General features: G+C 36.5%; 1 long non-coding RNA gene across 1 annotated transcript in view; it reads left to right on the forward strand.

Moving 5' to 3' along the window:
* Positions 1 to 21559, forward strand: part of LOC102502504 (uncharacterized) — a 486787-nt gene that overhangs the window by 385218 nt on the left and 80010 nt on the right. The window contains exon 3 of the long non-coding RNA XR_336915.2: positions 7970 to 8054. This is a non-coding gene — a long non-coding RNA (uncharacterized LOC102502504). The remainder of the gene's footprint in view (positions 1 to 7969; positions 8055 to 21559) is intronic.

Below are 21559 nucleotides of genomic sequence, written 5' to 3' on the forward strand. Positions count from 1 at the left end.
AAAAAAAAAACGGTAAAACTGTTCGTATCATTTTGTAAAAAAAAAAAAAATGCATATTTGACGACTGCAGCGAGCTGTATGGGCACAGCTGGGTACTACTTTATAGTATGTTCATTCTACTCACTGGGGTTTATGCCTAATAAAGTCAGACTTGGGTTCATGTATAGGTATGTGTCAGCTGTGCTAGCTATTGGATATATTTAGACTAATTAAGTTCGTTGGCAGAACAATTGAATGAGGGGGAAGGCATGGAGGGCAACCGTGGATGCCAGGGACAATGGGGAAGGAGGATGGGACATAGCAGAGGGTGGGGGATGGGGAATCAAGGATGGCAAAACAAAAGGCAAGGTATGCAGGACATAAGAATTGGGAAATTATTTGCTGAGAACATGTATGTTGATGTGCTTGATTGAGCCAATGCACAGTGTGTTTTGGATGGAAAATTCATTTGTGTGTTGTGATGGTGTATAGTGAATAAATGTAGAAAATGAATAAATTTGAAAAAAAATTAATATTGTTGAAAAATGTGGCTAAAGCTGTAAGTGGAAACTTTATGGTGATCTTTGAACTGATTTTATCAAAACTACTTTCAAAAACATTTAAATAGCATTGCTATTGAGAAATACCTTACAGGTTTTTAGTATTGCATTTTGTAGAAAATAATAGTAGGTCTATCTGAAAGATGATGTATAATTTCCATAATATTTTCAGACTTTTTTCTTTTAATAAATACATAGTCCTTTGTTCTAACTCCATCTATTAAAATGATGAGTACAGGGCCAGGAGGTAGAGTGGTTTCTAAGACACTGGATTCCTACTTGGCTGATCACAGCTCAAGTTTGCAACCTTGGGACTTGAAAATAATGTCAGACACATGCACGTGTGTGCCCAAAATCTAGAGAGAAGAATGGATGACACAGGATTGCAATGTGGCCATTGCTACTGTGAAGTGATTTCTCACTTTCGCTCCCTCTTTCTCCCTGGCAAGGTCATGCTGCCCAGGGAGGGGTGAATTTAGTGCTGGATAAAGATGTGTGAACCAGCATTTTTGGTTTTACATTGTTAATTTTTTTTAATAGTCCGCTACAATTTTCAAGTTAAAACATTCTGAGATAGGGCTTGCCAGTGGTATGGTGACTTAAACAGCTGGATTCCATATGGTTGACTATACAGTTCAAGTCCTGGACCCAGTGGCGTGAAGAAACATCACAGGCCAAGAAACACACACATGTCCATGTGTGCCCAAGATCCTGACAGGAGGGGAAAATGGAGGAGGAGGGATGGTGGCATGACCTTTCCACATGGGAGTGCTTTCTCACTTTATCTTTCTCTTTGTTGAAAACACATGCCCTCTGGTGATTTAATATAATCTAAAACTAGAATGTGAAAATTTTTAAAAAAGTCCATGATTGTTTAGCAATTTCAGATGTTAGCTTCGTTTTTATGATTATTAGTAGCCAAATAAATGATTGTGCTAAAAATGGTAAACTGAAAAGTTTTGTTTCTAGACATGTAGAAATGAAATGGTAAGTGAAATAGAATGTAATAGAGAAGTTGGTAACTTTCATGGAAGGTAAAAAAACAAGACTCAAAGAAAGAATGAAAATACAACTGGTTCAAAGTTAAGGCTATAGGATATACCCTCTTTTTTTTAGTCTTGAAATCTTTTTCTATTTGTTGGGTCTATGTTTACTAAAGAAGTCAGAATTACAAGCTAACATTAGTTCAGCAGTTAATATTTTTCAGGCATCTTCAGATATTTTGCACACATTATCTTATTCACTTATCAAAGACTCAAAATGAATTTTACGTGGTTGTTATGAAAGCTGGGTAGCAAAGAAATTATGACTCAAAAAAAGCTAGTTGTCAATCGTTAGATAGGAGTGAACTTTAAATTCAATGTCCTCAGTCCTTCTATTCTTTAGTTTTTATCCTAATTCGTGAGTAGATGAGTAGTCATTTTAAAATTTACCTTAGTCTCAATGTCGCCATTGTTCTTTACAAATGCAAATTGAAAAGTCAAATACATTGTTTGTAACTCATTAAAAAGCTATCTGCGTCCCTCTATGCATCTTATCCCTTAGACATTTGAGAAGCATAAAATTGGCAAGTAAACACTAGTTTCCATAAATAGCAAAATAAATGGGTAAAATACAGGGAAAAGGACAGGTGTAGGCAAGAGGAGTTGCTTCCCCAGTGAGCCTAAAATTATCAGAGACTTTTCAAACTGCAAAATCAAACATGAATTAAAATACCATTATTCATTTATTAGGTGTTATTGAAGAAATGTGAGAAGAATGGGAATATTTATTATTGATATGACATAGTGTATGAGATGGCTTGAAATAACTTCAGCTAAATCAACAATAAGAAAAATAAATGTCAAGACCCAAAAAGGCAGATTATCCTCAAATATCACTATTGGCAAGAGGCACTCAGAGCCTAACCATCTCATTGAACGGAGGCTTCTTTCCAACCCTTCAGGCGAAATGTTCCTATTCTTTTCTCCAAACACCTGGGTGCAATCTTTTATCTATTATTGACAGCTGTCCCTTCAAAACTGATGTGACAACTGGCCACTGTCTTCACCTCGCTCTTACTCCTCTAATCCACATCTCCAGCAGGATTTGTTTGCATCATTACAACAGTCTTTAGCTGTTTCCCTACTTCCATCCTCACCTCCTTTAGTGTAATCTGCGCAAAATCTGTTACCGTGCATCTGGCAATGTTTCAGCTCAAAACTGTCAGATGACTTTTTCAGAGTAAAAGCCACATTCATTAACATGGATTACAGGGCTCTAGAAGGTATGGCCTGTTACCGTCACACCAAACTCTCCGTCTCATCTCCTATTACTTCTGTTTCAGTCCATTCCACCATCCTCTCCTTTTTTATGGGACATAGCAGGCACACCCTGTCTTTAAGACCTTAAGGTTTGTTGTTTGATTTGCCTAGAGTATTTATTCCCATGTGTGATGATGCAGGATTCTTCATCTCTTTAGGTCTTCGTACAGATCCACATTCCCATTGAGGTTCGCACTTACTTAAAATGAAAACCTCCCTTTCCAAAGCTGCTTATAGTCATTTCTTTATTCCTTCCCTTTATAGTTTTCACCAACTTACATGTAATCAATATTTTACTTACGTCTCCTCTTTCTTGTCTGTATACTCCCCTGATGAAAAAGAACAATAAGGGACACTTGTCTGTTTTATTGTTGTTTTTCAATGTTCTGTTTACGAATCAACACATAGTTGGTGATCCAAAAATAAATGGGACAAAGAAATGTGGTATTATCTGTTGAAGATATTTTATAATTTTATCAACTGGACTAGGGAGAAATAGTCACATGTTGAAATATTTACTTTGTAAGCTAAATAATGTGGTTGAATGCTTAAAAGGAAATGAAATAAAAAATGTAAATAAAGAAATTAAAAAAGAATGGCAAGTATAAGAAAAGCCTTCTAGATATGCTGAGTAGAATCTTTTCTTTATGACTGAACGCTAAAGACTTGTGAAGGCCTGATCTGACTGCTCCAATAACATGATCTCTACTTTCTGTGGATAGAGTGTTTTGTTTTTGTTTTTGTTTTTTTGAGAGTGTGTGCACTCCCTAGAGAAAGACAGAAAAACAGAGGGAAGGAGAGAAAGGGGGAAAGCACCCCCTGACTTAGAGAACGGCTGCAGTCCTCCTCCTACTTCACTCCCTCCTTGGGGGACTTCGGGGATGTATGCACATATGCCCAGTACGCCTTTCCAGCCACTGTATCAAGGACTCAGACCTGGTCCTCGGCCATGTGCGATCCAGCTTCCATTCCCATGCCACAGGCTGGCCTGAAATGAGATCTTTTTACAGGGAATTTATTCTTCACTTTTCTTACTCTATGTCTTAATCTTCCTCTTGATAGTGTGGTAATGGCCTCACTAACATTCCTTGTCCCTTCATAGTGTTGATGTGAATTTTAAAAGAGTAAAAATGGATTAGGCAAAGTTAAAACTACAAAGAGCTATTCAGCTCCAAGCATAAGGGAAGGTATTCTTTGTTTTGAGATATAATGAAAAGCATAAAACCTGCATTTAATCTGGGTACTTTTAATTGTGTAACCTTGGAGAAATCATAGAAACTTTCAGTTTCTCAAGCTGCACAATGGGAACAATACTGGCTCTATTTCATGGACTCTTTGAAAGGATAAAATAAGCATATATATATATATTTTTTTTTTTTTTTGGAGAGAGAGATTTTTGCTATAGGGCATCTGCATTCACCAGTGCAACAGAAAGTGAGAAATTTCCCTCAGGGGGGATGGCCTCGTCAAAATCCCTTCTCCTCTGTTCTTCTAATGGGATCTTGTGGACGCATGCATACAATGTCCAATGTGAGTTTCAAGCCACCAGGTCCAGGCCTCAAACAGTGGTTAACTACATGGGATGTAATCATTACACCATCTGCTAGTCCTAAACTTGCAAAATTTTTTTTTGAGAGGTTTTTGCTACAGAGCACGGGCGCTTGTCAGAGACAGAGAGAGACAGAGAGACAGAAAGCGGGAAATCACCCCCAGGGGGGATGGCCATGCCACATCCTCTTCCCTTCCATTCTCTTCTTGGGATCATGGGCACACACGCACATGCACCTGGCATGAGTTTAAGCCACAAGGTCCGAGGCTCGACTACTTGGGAGTCCAGCGACATAGCCATTACGCTAACTGCGGGTCTGGAAATCATGCCAGGATCATAAACCATAACAAGATTAATGCAAAATGTGTTCTGCCCACTTCATTATATTTTCTTAGATACAGTATTTCTATTGCTTTCAGGAACGGAAGAGTAATTTTTGTTACTAAAAGATTTTATAGAGCTAGGTTCAGTATCTTACGTAGAGTTGGTTGTACCTGTTTTCAATTGCTTTCCCTGTATACATTCAATTAATTTCTTTAATGTTTCCTCTCTTTGATATTTTCATTTTGATTACCATGCCTTGCAATATCCCCAACATTTCAACGGCTTATTGATCCCAAGAATCTTAGAGCATGTTTATTACTATAGAAGCATCTCTGAATGCTTGAATAAAGTTTCATGATCTTTACATAAACCTTAAAGAACTTGAATGATTTATAAATAAAACTGTACCATGAAACTTTGGTCATCTTCTCTAGTATTTATGACAATTTTTTCTTCAAATTAGGAAAAAGTGAATATTTATGGTGTCTTTGTGTCTTGGTCTTATTTTAAAGAGCATTTTTGCTTAGATCATAAAAACTTCCAAACAGCAGTGAAGTGAATATGAAATAGCAAAATCGGTGTTAGTCCATATCAATGAGCAAGTCTTGCTTAGCTTTGATGCTTCCTACCCTAATTTTTATTTTTGACCTTTGAAAAGTTCATCACGCTTCCATACAGAGAATATTTTTTTCCCTCAGGAAATTCCTTGACTACCTTCTCAGGGCTGCGTGCCAGTTCTAAAGTATCTCTTCCTCTATTGAGGGAGGAATTCTTTACATCATGTAAATGTCATCTTCTTTCAATGTCCTTTCCATATTTTTCTTTTTTTTTTAATTTTTCTTCAACACTGAAGAGCTTTTCAGGCATTAAAAACACTTGATTGGTATCTAGTATTCCTTCTGTATTCTAAATTCTGCCATAATTCTAGGTCACTTCAAGTGTCATGTGGGTGATTTAGGTTAAAACTATTTTATAACAATTTCATGACCATCTTATTCATTCTATGTATTAGCTACACCCATAGCGATAACCTAAACTTTGTTACCAAACAGGGCTGTTACAAATAGGAGGTTTTTAAAACTCATTTATTTATTTATTTATTTAGCTGAAGGGTGCATATGCTTACCAGAGAGAGACAAAGAAAGAGGGAGAGAATAGAGGTGAGTCACAGATCCCACATCTTGAGAAATATACCAGGGATGTGTGCATGCATACCCCCAAACCCAGAGAGGGTATAGGTAGGGGGAGAGATGAGGAGGATTGTGGTGTCCACTTCTCCTGGGGTAGGAGTTTGGGAAGGGTTTTTTCCTCTCCTTGTTTCCCTTTTTATCTCTCTGTCGCTCTCAAGTGAGTGCATGTACCCTCTGTCAAAAAAAAAAAATAATAATCTTGAATCATCAATTTTTGTTTAATGATAATTCTTTTCAAATATTTCTCAAGTTCCTTCTCTCTTCTTTTCCCAATTTTCTACCACTAGACTATTTCAGCCCTTTATGTTTCTTATCTGGATTGCAGTCCAAAGCTTTGAAGTAATTTTGTTGCCTCTAGTCTTGAGGCTTGATTTACAACACTTTCGTAATGTGTCACTCTCTACTTAAAGCCATTAAGAGTCTCTTGCACTGCCTTCAAGCCTGAGCTAAGAGTACCTTTTCTATAAATTTTCCTTCTGTATCACAAAACTGTACACTATATTGTTATTTTTTTCTTGTTTTATTGAGACACTTTTGCTATAGGGTATGTGCACTTGGCAGAGAGACAGAGAGAGACAGAAAGTGAGATAAATCACTCCCTGGGAGGATGGCCATGCAGCGGTCTCTTCTCCATTTTCTTCTCAGGATTTTGAGTACACGCGCACACATGCCCGGCAGGAGTTTCAAGCTGCTGGGTCTGGGACTCAAACCATGGCCGACCAAGTGGAAGTTCAGCATCCTAAGCACTACATCACCTGCTAACCCCTTATTTTATTTTACGAGATCACTTAGCCTCACTAAACATAAATTCCTTGAAGTTAGTATGTCCATTTAGTTGTATGCTGCTAACAGAACTTCTGGGAAAAAAATAACATAAAACCTTGGTGCTTAATATTTGGTACAATACAGTATCATCAAGATTACTAACAGCAGAAACCAACCAACTTATTAGCCAAGGTAAATGAAATAAAATCCTCAATCAAAATGGTATTAATTCAAAAAATTTTGTTAATATCTATCTTATTGTGAAAAACAAGGCATATTTAAAATGTTACTTGTTAGTGCTGAGTACTTAAGTGATGTACTTCCATACAGGCTAATGGTTTCTAAAGGTCATGGGTAAATTTTGCTTTCTCTAACACATAAATAAAACTAGTCACCAAGCTGTTCATTTGGCCTTAAAAAATATTGTTGTGTCAGTGTATATTACTGTCAAAACAATTTGTTATGAAAGGAATGTGCAGAAGTGATGTTTATAGATTCTAAGTTTCTGTCTCCTTCACATCTCTCCTTGTTATGTTCAGGTAACTGCACACTGCGAATACAGGCTCCACATTGTTTTTATTGTGTAACTAAGGCACTGTCCTCTGCATGATGCAAGGACATTCTTGCCAATCGAAATTAAAAGTAATTATATAATTGTAGTTTCTTCTTCTAAAGTAGTGGTGTGCAACAATCCCACCATCCATTACATCACAATGTCAGGGACACGTATGATCACCATGATCATGGGAGGGACCTGGGAACTATTGGCATGTAGTAGCCAGAGGTCAGAGAGGTTGCTCAGCATCCTGCGATGCACAGGGCACCAGTAACCATAGTCACGTGTATGGCTGAGATCTTTAGGACACCCCAAAAATGCCACTAGAACTAGAGTTAGAGTTAGAAAACTCTGTTTTCAATTTCACCTCGTGTTTGCAAATTCTTCAACAGAGAAAATTATATGAATGCATTTAACAAACATATATTTACTAATTTATACCATAATGCATTGTATTGGGTGCTATGGGAACAAAAGAATGCATTCTAGAAAAACAAAAACAAAAACAAAAACAAAAAACACAAAACCTGCTTTCAAAGAGTTCATAATCTCATCTATCAATAAAACAGACTCTTATTACATAATAATCGTGCATATGCATCTGTAAATATGCAGCAATAAAAGGAAAGATAGAATGAGAAAAAATTTTGAAATTAAATGGGAACTTAGAGTAGGTAAGTATTTCAGTTTAAGTAGAAATCCAGAAATGAACTATTTAAAAGTGGATTTATTATCTTCCATAGGTGAGCAAGACAGAGGGATAGCACCCTTGATGATCCTGTGACTACAACCCACCTCCAGACTTAGCCAGTCCCAAATCGTGAGTGGGTAAGTACGCCTGTTTTATTTCTTTGTTTGGATACCTGGTGTTTAAGAGAGTTCTCCAGAAATCAGCCTGGAACCTCTCCTTTGGGTCAGCCTTACAAAGTGTTGCTGAGCCAGTGTCTACCCCCAGAAAATCTTTATAGAGAAGTTTTCTCTTCTTATTTTTTTAAAGAATTATTTTATTTAACTTTATTTGTTTTTAATTTGAACAGAGACAGAGTGTGTGTGTGTGTGTGTGTGTGTGTGTGTGTGTGTGTGTGAGAGAGAGAGAGAGAGAGAGAGAGAGAGAGAGAAAGTGAGTTTGCTGCCAGGTCTGGGACTTGAACTGTTATCGACCATGTGAGAGTCCAGTGTCCTTAACCAGCATGCCACCTGCTGGCCCCCAAGAAGTTTTATTTTCACTGGGTCTCAGGGGTTAGCTGGAATAAGATGCATAAAATGAAGGGTAAGAACATTTCAAACTGTAATAAGAACTGTGAAATCTCTATTCTTTCCTATTTTTCTTTTATGTTGCCACCACTATATAATATTTGTTTCACACTTTTTTGTACTACTTAAATGATCAAGTGACACTCCCCAATGGATTCAGACAAATTGAAATTACTAAGTAACCATCATTTCTCAAAATGTTGCTAGTCCCAGAAATACAGCACTCGTTTTTGGAGAAATTTAAATGTCTGTAATGTCTGTATCTATTGTATTTTTCTATGCAAAATGCATCATGATGTTTCTGACTACCCAATGTATCTGCACCCATATCTTATCATATCATATCTATCTATCCATCTTTATATGTAACTGCTCATGGAGGCAGAGATTAATGACTCATTTATTTCAGAGAACGTAAGAAACAAACACCTGTGTACAGTGAAAATTGAGCTAAATGTTGTTGAATGAGTAAGTGTGAGACCAGAGGGAAGAAAAAAATGCATGGATAAAATCCGAGGTGTGGCTCGATGCTGTTTTGTTTGGGAGTGATGCTGAAGAAAGATTTGAGGATGAGAGAGTAAATGGCTTCATGTGCATATTTAATTCAGCTAAATAAACTATGCATAATGCTCTCATTAAGCTTTTAGTTTATAAGAAACATAACCCCATATTATTTACTGGCATTTTTATTTTACTGGCATTTTATTTTGCTTTCAAGTTTAGTGCCAGTGAATATCACCTTTACCACTTTGTTTTATGTACTGTGTTTTTTGTTTGTTTTCATTGTTTTTGACATTTTACTCTCTGCACTTATGTTCTATGCCCACCTATCTCAGGCTTGTTTAAGAGGCTGAGATCCTCTGACTCCTCTCATAGTCCAAGTCACGTTGAACAGTTGGTGTTTCTTTGACACTTGGCATGGTCTGAGACACAGTTCTGTATCATCACCTTAGGACATCAATTTTAGGGAGGTGATCAAAGATCTGGCTCTGATAATTGGACAAATTTACATTTTGAGTGGTAGGAGTTTTCAGCGAGCTGCATTTTATTATTTCCTTTAAAGCTTATTCTCTAGCATATATAAAATTTATATATCATAGAAAATTAAGAGGTGTCACAGACTCTTCCCTTACTGCTGAAGTCTAATCAGCCATCACATCCTGAAGCGTCTGCTTTCTGTTCATGCTTGCCCTGCAGTTTCTATAGTAACTCCTCACCGATGACCGTGCATTCAGGCTTGATATTAGTGTCCTAGAAGATTTAGAAGGAAAATTTGCTCCCTTTTCTCCTTTAATTAGAGCCATAGCCTCCACTTGTATGAGGTAAGATTCACACTCCCTGGGTGACACGACACTCTTGTCAGGTCCACACTCTGAGCTAGACTCCAGTTTCATGTCTGACTCGGCTACTCATGCCATAAGTGAGGATGGCACAGATAAACACGCTGTTCAGGCACATGGTGATAGCAGTTGTCTCCACGTTTGAGCTGGGATGGTGCTCTATTCTGAGTGACCTTGACCCATGACTTTGTGAAACTGTATTATAAGGTCCTGATCACTTCTACTCAATGTGGGACCTTCTAACCAGGAATTCTGTCTCTGGAGCCTCATGTTGAGCTGGTGGACATGTGGTCAGGTTTGTACTGCATGTGTCATTTGCCCTGCCCAACACTGCATCTTTCTTTTCCTTTCACAGATCTACGTCCCCCTCAGAAACCTTTTGCACCCTTAGCTCCAGCTCAGTGTCCATTGCTTTGAGGAGCCCACTGATACAATGCTGCTTCCGATTCTAAGCAAACTGTTCCCTCAGCTAGGAATACCTATTTGCTGTCCTTTTCTTGGAAGGTCATCTCATGCACTCAGTTTCCCTTAAAAACAAGGTCCAATAGTTTCCTTTTCCACCTTTGTATTCTCTGACATTGTATTGTAATTGTATTTCATGTCTCACCCTCTACCACCCAGTCACTCAAGAGCAGACCCTTGCATTATTTGCCTCTACAACACTAGTTTCTGAAATTACACCAGGCAGATTTATTTACTCACAGATACAATTTTAATTTACCATTTACTAAATGATAGACCCTGTACCAAACTGGAAATATAGATATAAATAAGAAAAATAGTTTCTGCCTTCATTAGTATACATACCTATAGAAAAAGTAATTACACAATTATTTTCCTTTACTTCTATGGTACATGCAAGAAAAGAAATTTAAAAAAGCTAAAAGGTTATAAAGCAAGAAGAATTTGGTATAGTCTGAAATGTTTGGAAAATCTACTTTAAGGAAATGTTATATAAGCTGAATTCTGAAGGCTGAGTAGGAATTAATTAGCCAAAGTAGGAGGGAACTTGATGAATGTTTATTGAATCAATAAAATAGTGTAGTTTATGTTTATGAAACTGTGCTCCAGAGACAAATACAACACTTTTTATTAGCCATATCAAATATTTCCTTCTTTATTGTGACCAATTACATTGAATATATTTTTCCTTCCAGGAACTATCTCCTATGTACATCTTAGCTACCATTTCTCACAAAACTATTGACATGCACTTTTCTAGTTATAAATATTTCTAGCCTCAGATCTCAAGGCATCATCTGCTGATGGTCTGAGAGTCCATATGAGCTCAACGGAGTCTTAAAGCTACTGCTCAGGACTGTTCAGATGTAATTTATTTGCAACCTCTTCAATAAGCCATTAAAATAAGTATTTTCCAAGAAGATTGATGCTTAAAAATGTTGCTTGTAGCAGATAGCCAGTTGTATATTTTTATATATTCTGGCAACAACATCTTCAGCTGTGATGGCATTTCTCTATAATATGTTAAATAAAATGCTCCTTCTATTATAAATATCTCCTGCAAATTATAGGTTCGTAGAAGATACTTAGTAACTACTTGTGTAATTGAAGAAAAGTAAAGTACTAAAATGTACAATAAATAAATAGATGAAAAAGTTTTTAAAGGTTTTCTGAAAAAATTGAGAGTAAAACATGTCAATACTGAATAGCAGGTTAGACTAATTTTTATTTCATCACCATATTGTTGGCCCCATGCAGACACAATCTATGTCTATTGTTTCCATTTTTCATTTCACCCCTTATGCCTCATTAGGCTTGCAATAGAGAAAAGGCTAGCACAGAATAAAGCTTAGATCAATCATTCCTCTATGGGCCAGAACGAGCAAAATCAATCACTGTCCATTCAAGTGGTTCTCAGCTATTGACTTTAAACGTTCCTGATGTAGAGGTTACTACACTGTTAATTGCAGGGAAAGTGAATATTTGTGCTTCAGCATATTTCTGAGCTCTCTTTAGAGTACACTTACTACTCTATCCCTATTAATTTCATATGTGAATTGATGAAGGTTGAGAGTCTTTAACCTGTGATTAGGTGCTTGATAATAACATCCTAAAGCATTTATGAATAGCACTTACATAGAAACTCCTGCTAGTTTGCCAAAGAATTTATAGCTTTCTGTTTCAAATCTCATCACATATTGATTTTTTGAAAGCTCTAAGTATTAACTATTAATAGCCCCACAATGGTGAATTGTTCATAGTTATGAGATAAAATTCTCTTAAAAATATAAAAATATGTAATGTATGTTGACATTTTAAAACAACATTTTTTGATAATCAATTATTAAATCTAATTGTTGATCAAGTGACACCAAAGTATTCATCACATTAAGAATTCTGTATAGCTTCCTAATTTGCTATAATAGGCATTAGGCATTATAACTTCAAACAAGTTGCTTTTGAGTATTAAAATTTTGTGTTTTTTTTTCAAACATAACCTTTTGCTTAGTAACAGAAGGCTACTGATATGTCCAGGTAGAGTCATTAGTAGTTTTATATGGTCTATAAAAGTAACCCAAAACCTGCCCCTCCCATTAAATCCCCACATGCTTGAAATAGGTTAAATTTAGGCCTGATTGTGAACATGTCTCCATAAACACAAATTATCTAGAAGAAAACAAAATGAGGTTAATAATGCCATAGATTTTTACACTGGAAAACTAATAATCAAGCAGATAGGTAAGGGTAAAAAAGCATAGTGGTTTCTCAAAATCTAAAACTAGAACTGCCATATGATCGAGCAGTCCAACTGCTGGGTGTATACACAAAGGACAGGAAATCGCTATGTCATAAAGATACTTGAAGCCCGGTGTCCATTGCAGCACTAATCATGGTAGCCATCGAGTGGAATCAACCTATGTCCATCGACAAGTGAGTCAATAAAGAAAATATGGTGTGTGTACACCTCTGCATGCCAGGCAAGCATCTGTCCATCACCCAGGCAGGCGGGCTAAGGTAGAGCATGCTGTGAAGAGTCTAGTGAGGATGCTTCATGTCTCTCTCTCCAAAACTATAAATAAATAAATAAACATTTATTTCAGAATTCTACACACACACGCACACACATGCACACACACGAAGGAATACTACTCAGTCATTCAAAGAATGAAATTCTGACTATAGCATGGCCTTCACCACTGTGGGGTGATTTCTCACTCTCTGTCTCTCTGTCTCTCTGGTAAGCACGTGTGTCCAACAACAAAAACCTCACTCAGAAAAGAAAGAAATTCTCTTATTTGGCATTAAATAGGCCTGGAGGATATATTAAGTGAAATAAGCCAGGCACAGAAATAATAATATCATGTATTCTTTTTCATGTGTGAAAGTTAAAAAAAATGACCTCATAGAGGTAGAGGAATGAATGATGCTGGGAAAGATGAAAGAGGGAAGTGGAGGGCTGTTGATTCAGAGCAAGAAAAGTACGGATAGACAGGAGGAGCAAATAATCCAGTGTTACAAAATACGGTGGAGAGGAGATAGATGGCAACTACTTGCCATGTGTCACAAAGTGACTGAAAGGGAGGATTTCCAGTGCTCCCAAAACAAGTCACAACAAATGGTTGCGATCTGGATATCCTATATACCCTGATTTGATTATTATACACTGTACTCTTGTACTAAAAAAAATCTGCATTTTATTCCCACAAATATTTACATTTATCATATGTTAATAAAATATTTTTAAAAAGTAGGTAATTATCAGCAAGAGGAGTTTGCTGGAAGGCAAAAATATTAAGTGCAGAGAAATAATAAAAATTTGTTCCTAAAGAATAACATCTTATATGGACAAGATATCACTTGGGAATCAGAGGCAGCACTAAAGATTTGTATTAGAAATCGATTCTCATGTTGGGATTTTATAGCTCATTGAGGATGCTTTCTTTCACTCCTCTCTCTCTCTCTCTCTCTCTCACTATCACATGTGTTCTCTGGCAATTACAAAAAACATACTATAAAAAGAAAGTATCTGATAAGACACTTTATAAAGTAAATGGTATGGTTAATTTCTAATGTTTGTTTTGTTTTGTTTCTTTTTTTTTTTTGCTATAGGGCGCATGCGCTCGCCAGACAGACATAGAGACAGAAAGCGAGAAATCACCCCCCAGGGGGGATGGTCACGCCGCAATCCCTTCTCCTCCATTCTCCTCTTGGGATCTTGGGTACGCACGCACACGTGCCTGGCGTGAGTTCTAAGCCACCGGGTCCAGGACGCGAACCGCGGTCGACTACGTGGGAGTCCAGCGACATAGCCATTACGCTAACTGCTGGTTCCCTTGTTTTGTTTCTTGAGAGAGATTTTGTTATAGGGAGCATATGCTTGTGGGAGAGACAGACAGAGACAGAGAGACAGAAATGGAGAAATCACCCCCGCCCCCCAGGGCAATGAACATGCCACAGTTTCTTCTCTTTCATTCTCCTCTTGGGATCTGGGCATGCACACACATATGCCTGGTGTGAGTTTTAAGCCACCAGGTCCAGAACTCAAACCCTAGTTCATCAGTATGTGGAAGTCCAGCGACATAACTATTATTCCTTCTGCTGGTCCTGGTTAATTTATATTTTTGATCGTTTAGTTAAAAATATAGAGACCATCAGATGGTGTAGTGGTTACATCACTGACTCCCACATGGCCGACTGTGATTCAAGTCCTGGAACCAATGGCTTGAAAATCATGCTGGGCACATGTGTGTGCATGCCCAAGATCCCAGGAGAAGGATGGAGAAGTGATTGTAGCATGGCCATTCCCCCTGGGAGATGATTTCTCACTTTCCATCTTATGGTCTCTCTCTCTCTGGCAAGTGCATGTACCCGAAGGCAAAATTCTCTTAAAAAATAATAATAACCAATCATATTAAATACATTAAAATTAATAAAAGTTTTAGATACTTAAATAAAATTAATTTAGGCTTGGGATCAGCAGATAGCATAACGGTTATGTGGCTGGTCTCCCGTGTAGTCTACCATGGTTGAAACCTAGACCCAGAGGCTTAAAACTCATGCGAGGAGTGTTTGCATGGGTGCCCAAAATCCCAAGAGGAAACTTGAGGCGAAGGGATTGTGGCATGGCCATCTCTTCTGGCGTATGATTTCGTGCTTTCTGTTTCTGTCTCTCTCTGCCTCTCTGGCAAGGGTACATGCTCTCTATCTTCATAAAGATAGAAATATAATTCTCACAAAAAAAGACTAAAAATCAGGATGAACCATGTTCAGTGTTTCTTAAAACCAAATATACTGTTCATATTCTTAATACATTTTACGTAATTGTGACCATCAAATCCTTTCCTTAAATATGTTTTGATATTGCAAAGTAGATTTCACTACAGTTCTCTTTTCTGACACCAAAAAATAGACAGCTGTTTGATATCACAGACATAGGATAGACAATTTCTTGGTGATTACCTTTTTTCCTATAATTCTCAGAAAAATAATTTATAGTATTTAACTAAATATTAAAATTAGGAAAATATATCACTTAAAATTCGTTTATTTTCTGAGTCTCAGGAAGAGTATATCATTTTGCAGTGTTAAGAGAGCGTCTCTTAGTTTTGCATAATGCACATGTTAGTCGGGATTTTTATAACTTTGGTGATATTCCTAATTGCTTTTTGATTTTCTCTCAAAGTGTATCTCTAAATATAGAAAATTAAAATTGTTCTTACCCTACTTGCTGTGTAAATTCAGCAACAGATTTTCAGGGTTTTTTTCTTTCTTTCTTTTCCTCTGTATTTTATATGATCCTTTTTTACTTCTTAAATTTTCTCAAAATCAGTAACATCAGTCATCATTATTTTCCTCAGGTAACTTTGTTCTACAATAAACTTTACTTAAAATAAATAATTAGTAACCATTTCCAGCATTCCATAAGTGAAATGTTTATTTTATATAGCTGTGTGTATTGCATCTGAAAGGAACATATGTTAAGGTTCAGTTGATGAAGTAATAAATATTTCATAGAGATATTTTCCCTTGAAATTAATTTTAATCCACCATTTACACACATTTCCCATCAATAACGTATATAATATTCGACATAAATCCATAAATGTAACCTAAGCTATAGTGTCACCTTGTTAGATAATCTCCCTTTTAAACAGTGTCTCATATTTATTCTTGATCTATATACTACCCTCATTTTTCTTTCTTCTCCTGGTAATAATTCTAACTTTTCATATATGAGATGTAAGGGATACTTGGGTTAGGGGATGATATAGTCAGTGGAATTTGTTGACGTTCAGAGCTTATTCAAGCCTGAGCGTTTAGTTCCATTTCCAAGTCGAATGAAGATGTTTACATTTCTGATAGTGCTTATTCTTGCTGTAGGTTACATACCCTGTATATTTTAATTCATTGAACCCTTTCATGTGTAGGAGAGAAACTATATTACCTTTGCAGTTTTAAATTTATCTCTACTTTCTACTATAATCATCATGACAGAAATTTTAAGTGAATTTTAAAATCAACTTTATCACCTAAGGACTTGGGTGAGTTGCAAATGTGCACCATTCTGCAATCTATTTAACATCCTCTTGAACATGCTAGCAGTAGCAATCTAGTCTGTGTCTCTAGCATTCCTGGGTCAAAGTGAACACTCATACAATCTCATACTAAATAAACAAATGAAATGGAAACTGCATGGTTTAAAATTTTAGCACCTGATCAACTATTTGTTTCTTTGGTTTAGTATTTTTTGGTGTGTGTGGTTGCTTTTTTATAAAACAAGATTTGTGGGGAACCAGCAGTTAGCGTAATGGCTATGTCGCTGGACTCCCATGTAGTCGACTGCGGTTCGTGTCCCGGACCCGGTGACTTAAAACTCACGCCGGGCGCGTGTGCGTGCGTGCCCAAGATCCCGAGAGGAGAATGGAGGAGAAGGGATTGCGGCGTGACCATCCCCCCTGGGGGGTGATTTCTCACTTTCTGTCTCTGTGTCTCTCTCTGTCTGTCTGGCTAGCGCACACGCCCTACAGTGAAAATCTCTCAAAAAAAAAAAAAAGAAAAACAAGATTTGTGACATTTACCAAGGGTTATAGCCTTATCTTCTGGATCTTTAAAATAGCAAATGAAGACTGCAGACTTGTTAAAACTGAACACAATTTGATCTGTGTAGAAACAAATAAAAGAATGCCTCAACTACCATGCTTATGATGATGGTGACAAAGTGCTTGACAAACTATGAGCCTGCAAGTACATAGTTAATAGATTAGAAAGCTAAGACTATCTAAAGTAACATGATTGTTCTTTTCTAGAAAATTCTTATCCTAGAAAATAATATTGTAATATCATTATTCGTTGTTTCAGAAGCTTCCCAAAAGTCTGTAATGTGAATAATAGGCTGCTCTATTTCCCTGCCTTTTAGCACAGTGGATCACACGATCTAGTATTCTCTTATCAACTGAGAATGACTAATTACTCATGAAGATGCCTTCAACATCCTCACCACTTTGTCCACCAATTTTCACTTACTATAAAATGAACTTTGAATTCCTTCTTTACAGATCTGTCTTAAATCAAAGTCTAATCCTTACAAAGATCTGTAGATTTTACTCTTTACAGTTATACTCCTTTTCAGAAACATTACTAAGCCTGTCAAAGTGGTATTTCCCTTACTTCAGGAAATAACAAACTTACCTTTGCTTGATCAACTGGTAATTTTGAAGGCCTGTTCAGAAAGTCAGCAGTCAAAAATGATGACGACAATGATGATGATGATGCTCATTTATTTGTACTAGTTATTTTCAGATTTAATTGTTGCATTTTTTTCCTTGTCCTCAATTGAGAGTTCTCTATAGTTGTTTTACAATAAGGAAACATGTTTAATGAAGTTAATGTCATAGAGATAAATAACTGATTTGTGGCAGAACCCCTACTTTTGTGCTTCTCTGTCATAGGTTATTTTCTAGTTATCTCTATTGTTAAAAAACAATTTCAAAGAATGAGGTCAGAATATTGTAACACATACTACATAAACCCATATTATTCTTAGCAGCATATTTGAACTAAATGAATGTTTGAATTTATCTTCTATTTCTGAGTCAATGTAGTTACAGATATAGATTTAATTCATTTTCTTTATTCTTACAACATACAGATTTTTCAAAATTTTGGCAGAGAAAATGATCAAGGGGACCTCATATTGTACTATTCAAATTTCTGCTGGTGACTTGCCCTGATAAAATAACCTGCTTTTTTTCTTTTTTTTTTTTCCCATGATGTTTGTTGAAGGGAAATAATTGTTTTTATTATGGACTTTAAGGAACCATGGTTCCTGTAAGTTCATCTTATGTTTCAAAATAAGGGCTTCTTAGAAGAACCACTTGCTTATTTTGTAAAGACTTTACAAAAACTCTAACTTCTTATAAAATGCAAGTGCATGCAAGGGGTTTAGGTTTTCTTTAAATATCTAACCATTCTATACACATTAATATAAGATAACAGAATATGTTAAATTCTTCACAAGTGCATCAAAATGCAGGCTTTGCTAAATGTATCTGTTTTTGTTACAGCCTCAATTGCCAGCTCTTTATTGAACCAAAAAAGGGCATGCCAAATTTTATGGTATGTAATTTCTGCCACAAAATGATTTATACATCATATAAATGCTGATCTTTTAAACCTTTCTTGGGCTCCATTTGTAATAATTTTGCAGCTTACCATGATTAATTCACTTACATATGTAACCCACACAATCTTGGTCATGAATTAACTGCATTAGCAAAAGCCCAGAACTACTCCGTAGCAAGCATCATGGAATGTTCAGTAATAATTAAAGAGGGGATTTTACAGTAATGGCCAAATGTGGATCTATTTGCAGTTCAGACTCTCAAACAAGACATAGTCTTTTTATCAGAAGAGCTTCTAATACTCTCCTTTTGACACTGGAGAGAGAACTCATCCATCTAAGAAGAAAATTGCAGATTTGGGTGAAAAGAAAGAAGAAATGATGGTCTGAGATTAAAGCTGAAGTCTGGGACAGTTATTTCTGAGCAGCAAGAAAAGGAAAGGAGCAGTACAACTCCACAGTGTATTTTGAGTAGGTACCCAAACAAAGACAGTATTTTTAATAAAAGTCAATAAATACCCAACAGCAAGCCAAAGCCCAACCAGCCATGTAGACTTGAATCAGCTCTTGGACTATCAGGAAGTAATGTAAATTGAATTTTCATAATCCCTGCTGTGCTGCATCACCTCTCTGGTTCAGGATTAATAAAAATTCCCTATTGAAGCAGAAATGGAGTTAAATACTGGCAACCCCAGTTCTTTAAACATACACAATCTATAAACTATGTTATTATAGAAAGTTCATTTATTTTACTCATATCATTATTTTATCAAGATAAATCTCTTATTATATATTTCTCTATCTAGAACAAAATTAAAAGCCTGAACTGAGTGTCTGCTGATCCCTATTCCCAGAGTGAGCAAAAACCAGGGAAATTTTTGCAGGATTCTTTATTTCTTATGTTGCATTTATATGGTGTGAATTCTAATGTATCAGACAAATATCTGCCTTTTGGGATAGTTAAATAACTATTGCTGAATTACCTCATCATAAGCATATTTGTGTCCTAAGCTATAGTGTCCTCTGAAGTAAAACTTGCCATTTACCCCCTGCGTAAAGCTTGTGAAATTCTAAGGATTTCAACGTATTCATGTCCTTGTGAATATAACACGTCAGTTGCCAGTGCATGTTTTTACAACAGTCTGCTCTCATTCTCTTTATCTGTCTTAGTGTTTCATGCCTATATCATGCCAACGTGACTTTTTTTCACACCTTTCATGTCTAGAATCCTCTATTTTTGAATTGCCATGATGACCAAATTACTTTGATTTCCATAATTGTGCATTATAACTCCTCTGCAGTCACAGAATCTTATGTGACTGGAAAACAATAGCTAACATTTTCATTTTTAAAAATTTCTTCCCTTAAATTCTTCAGCTGAATTATTTGGTTCTTTTCTATGCTATCTGTCTCTTTGTTGAATTTCTCATTCAGATGATGAAATTGTCTTCCTAATTTTGTTAAATTTTCTATCTATATTTTTCTCACCTCTCTCTCTCTCTCTCTCTCTCTCTCTTTTTTTGTCTTAGTTTCTTTTTGATCATTATTTTGTGTTTCTTAGCAGACACTTTCTTTCAGGGGTCTGTTGCTGGGGAATGATTGATTTCCCATAGATGTCTGTTTCTCTACTGTTCCTTTCTTGTGTCTCTATGTTGGCATTTGTTCATCTGGTAGGACAGTTGCCTTTACTAGTTTTATATTCAATGCATTGTCTTTGGTGGTGAATGACTTTATTCTTTAGATTGATCCTAGGATGTTGGTTGGGCACAGTACATTGGCTTTGTTCCAGGTAGGCAGGCTGTTCATGCAATTTCTTCAGCTGAAATCAGGATAAGCCATGCTACAGGTGCTTCAGTGGCCTACGTTTCAGGAGTTTGTGGGGCTTGTCCATAGATCAGGACTCCACTCTCCTAGAGGCAGGATGTGTTTGTGGGAGAGAGGGATAGGAGGCATGTTACCAGCTTATTTCCATGGCTGCAGTTACATGGAGCCATACCAGTGGCTCTTGACATGGTGCATAGCTGTATACAGCAAGTTTGGCTGAAGGATACTGGAAGGGATGCTGCTTAATGTAAGAATCTATGGATAGGGTCACTTGCCTGGTTGCTTCCACAGGACACAGTGGGTGGGAAGACAGAAACTCTAACCCTCTTTAATGTGTATGAATTTAACCATAGACTGTCAAAATCATGAGACAACAATAACAGAACTGCAAGAAAAAATAAACATATCTACTATTATAGTTGGAGACTTCAACTCTCTTCCTCCAGTTAATGACAGGTGAATAGGCAGAAGGTCACTAAGGATAGAGTTGACTTAAGCATACCTCTCTATCCATTTGATTTGAGTGATATTTATAAAATACTCTATGTGAAAACATCAACATACTCACTTTTTGATAGATTTTTGCTATAGGGCGTGTGTGCTTGCAGAGAGATAGAGAGAGCCAGTCTGTGACCTGGTGGTTAAGATGACTGTTTCCCACATGGCCAACCACACAGTTTGAGTTCTGTATCTGGCAGCTTGAAAAAACATGTGGGGTGCATGGGTGTGCATACTCAAAAGTCCGAAGGGAGAGAGCAATGGAGGAGAGGAGATTGTAGTGTGACCACCACCTGTAGGGAGGGCTTTCTCACTTTCCTTTTCTCTCTCTCTCCCTGTTTCTCTTTAGCATACACACCTGCTCTCTGGCCATTTTTAAAATGTGTATTACAAAAGTGTTTATGTGGATTTAAAAAATTCTCTACACCAAAATAAACTCATTCTTTTTTTTTTTTATTATCATCATAATCTTCTTTCTATTACACTAGATTACATATAACTTTACATTGACTTCCATTGCTTTTTCAAAATGGGATGCCATGCATGTCAGTCAATACAGAGATATCAATCTCCCCGCTTTATCATTCAATATCTTTTCCATGCTTTTCCCAATAATTGTTATTATTATTTTTTTTAAACAATCAATCACTATTTCTCATTTTTGCTTATTAAAAAGACTTCACCCATCATGAAATACTTCCCATACCGGTTCAGTTGAGAATACTATACATGTCATCATCAACAGGTAATAAACCATATCTATTTCTCATTAACATCCTGCCTCTCTATTGATTCACTGCTGTCTTTATCCTCTTCTCTCTCCTTTTTTTTTTTTT

This window comes from Tupaia chinensis, unplaced genomic scaffold, assembly GCF_000334495.1.
Source record: "Tupaia chinensis unplaced genomic scaffold, TupChi_1.0 Scaffold143763_1, whole genome shotgun sequence".
In the NCBI taxonomy this organism is placed as follows: domain Eukaryota; kingdom Metazoa; phylum Chordata; class Mammalia; order Scandentia; family Tupaiidae; genus Tupaia; species Tupaia belangeri.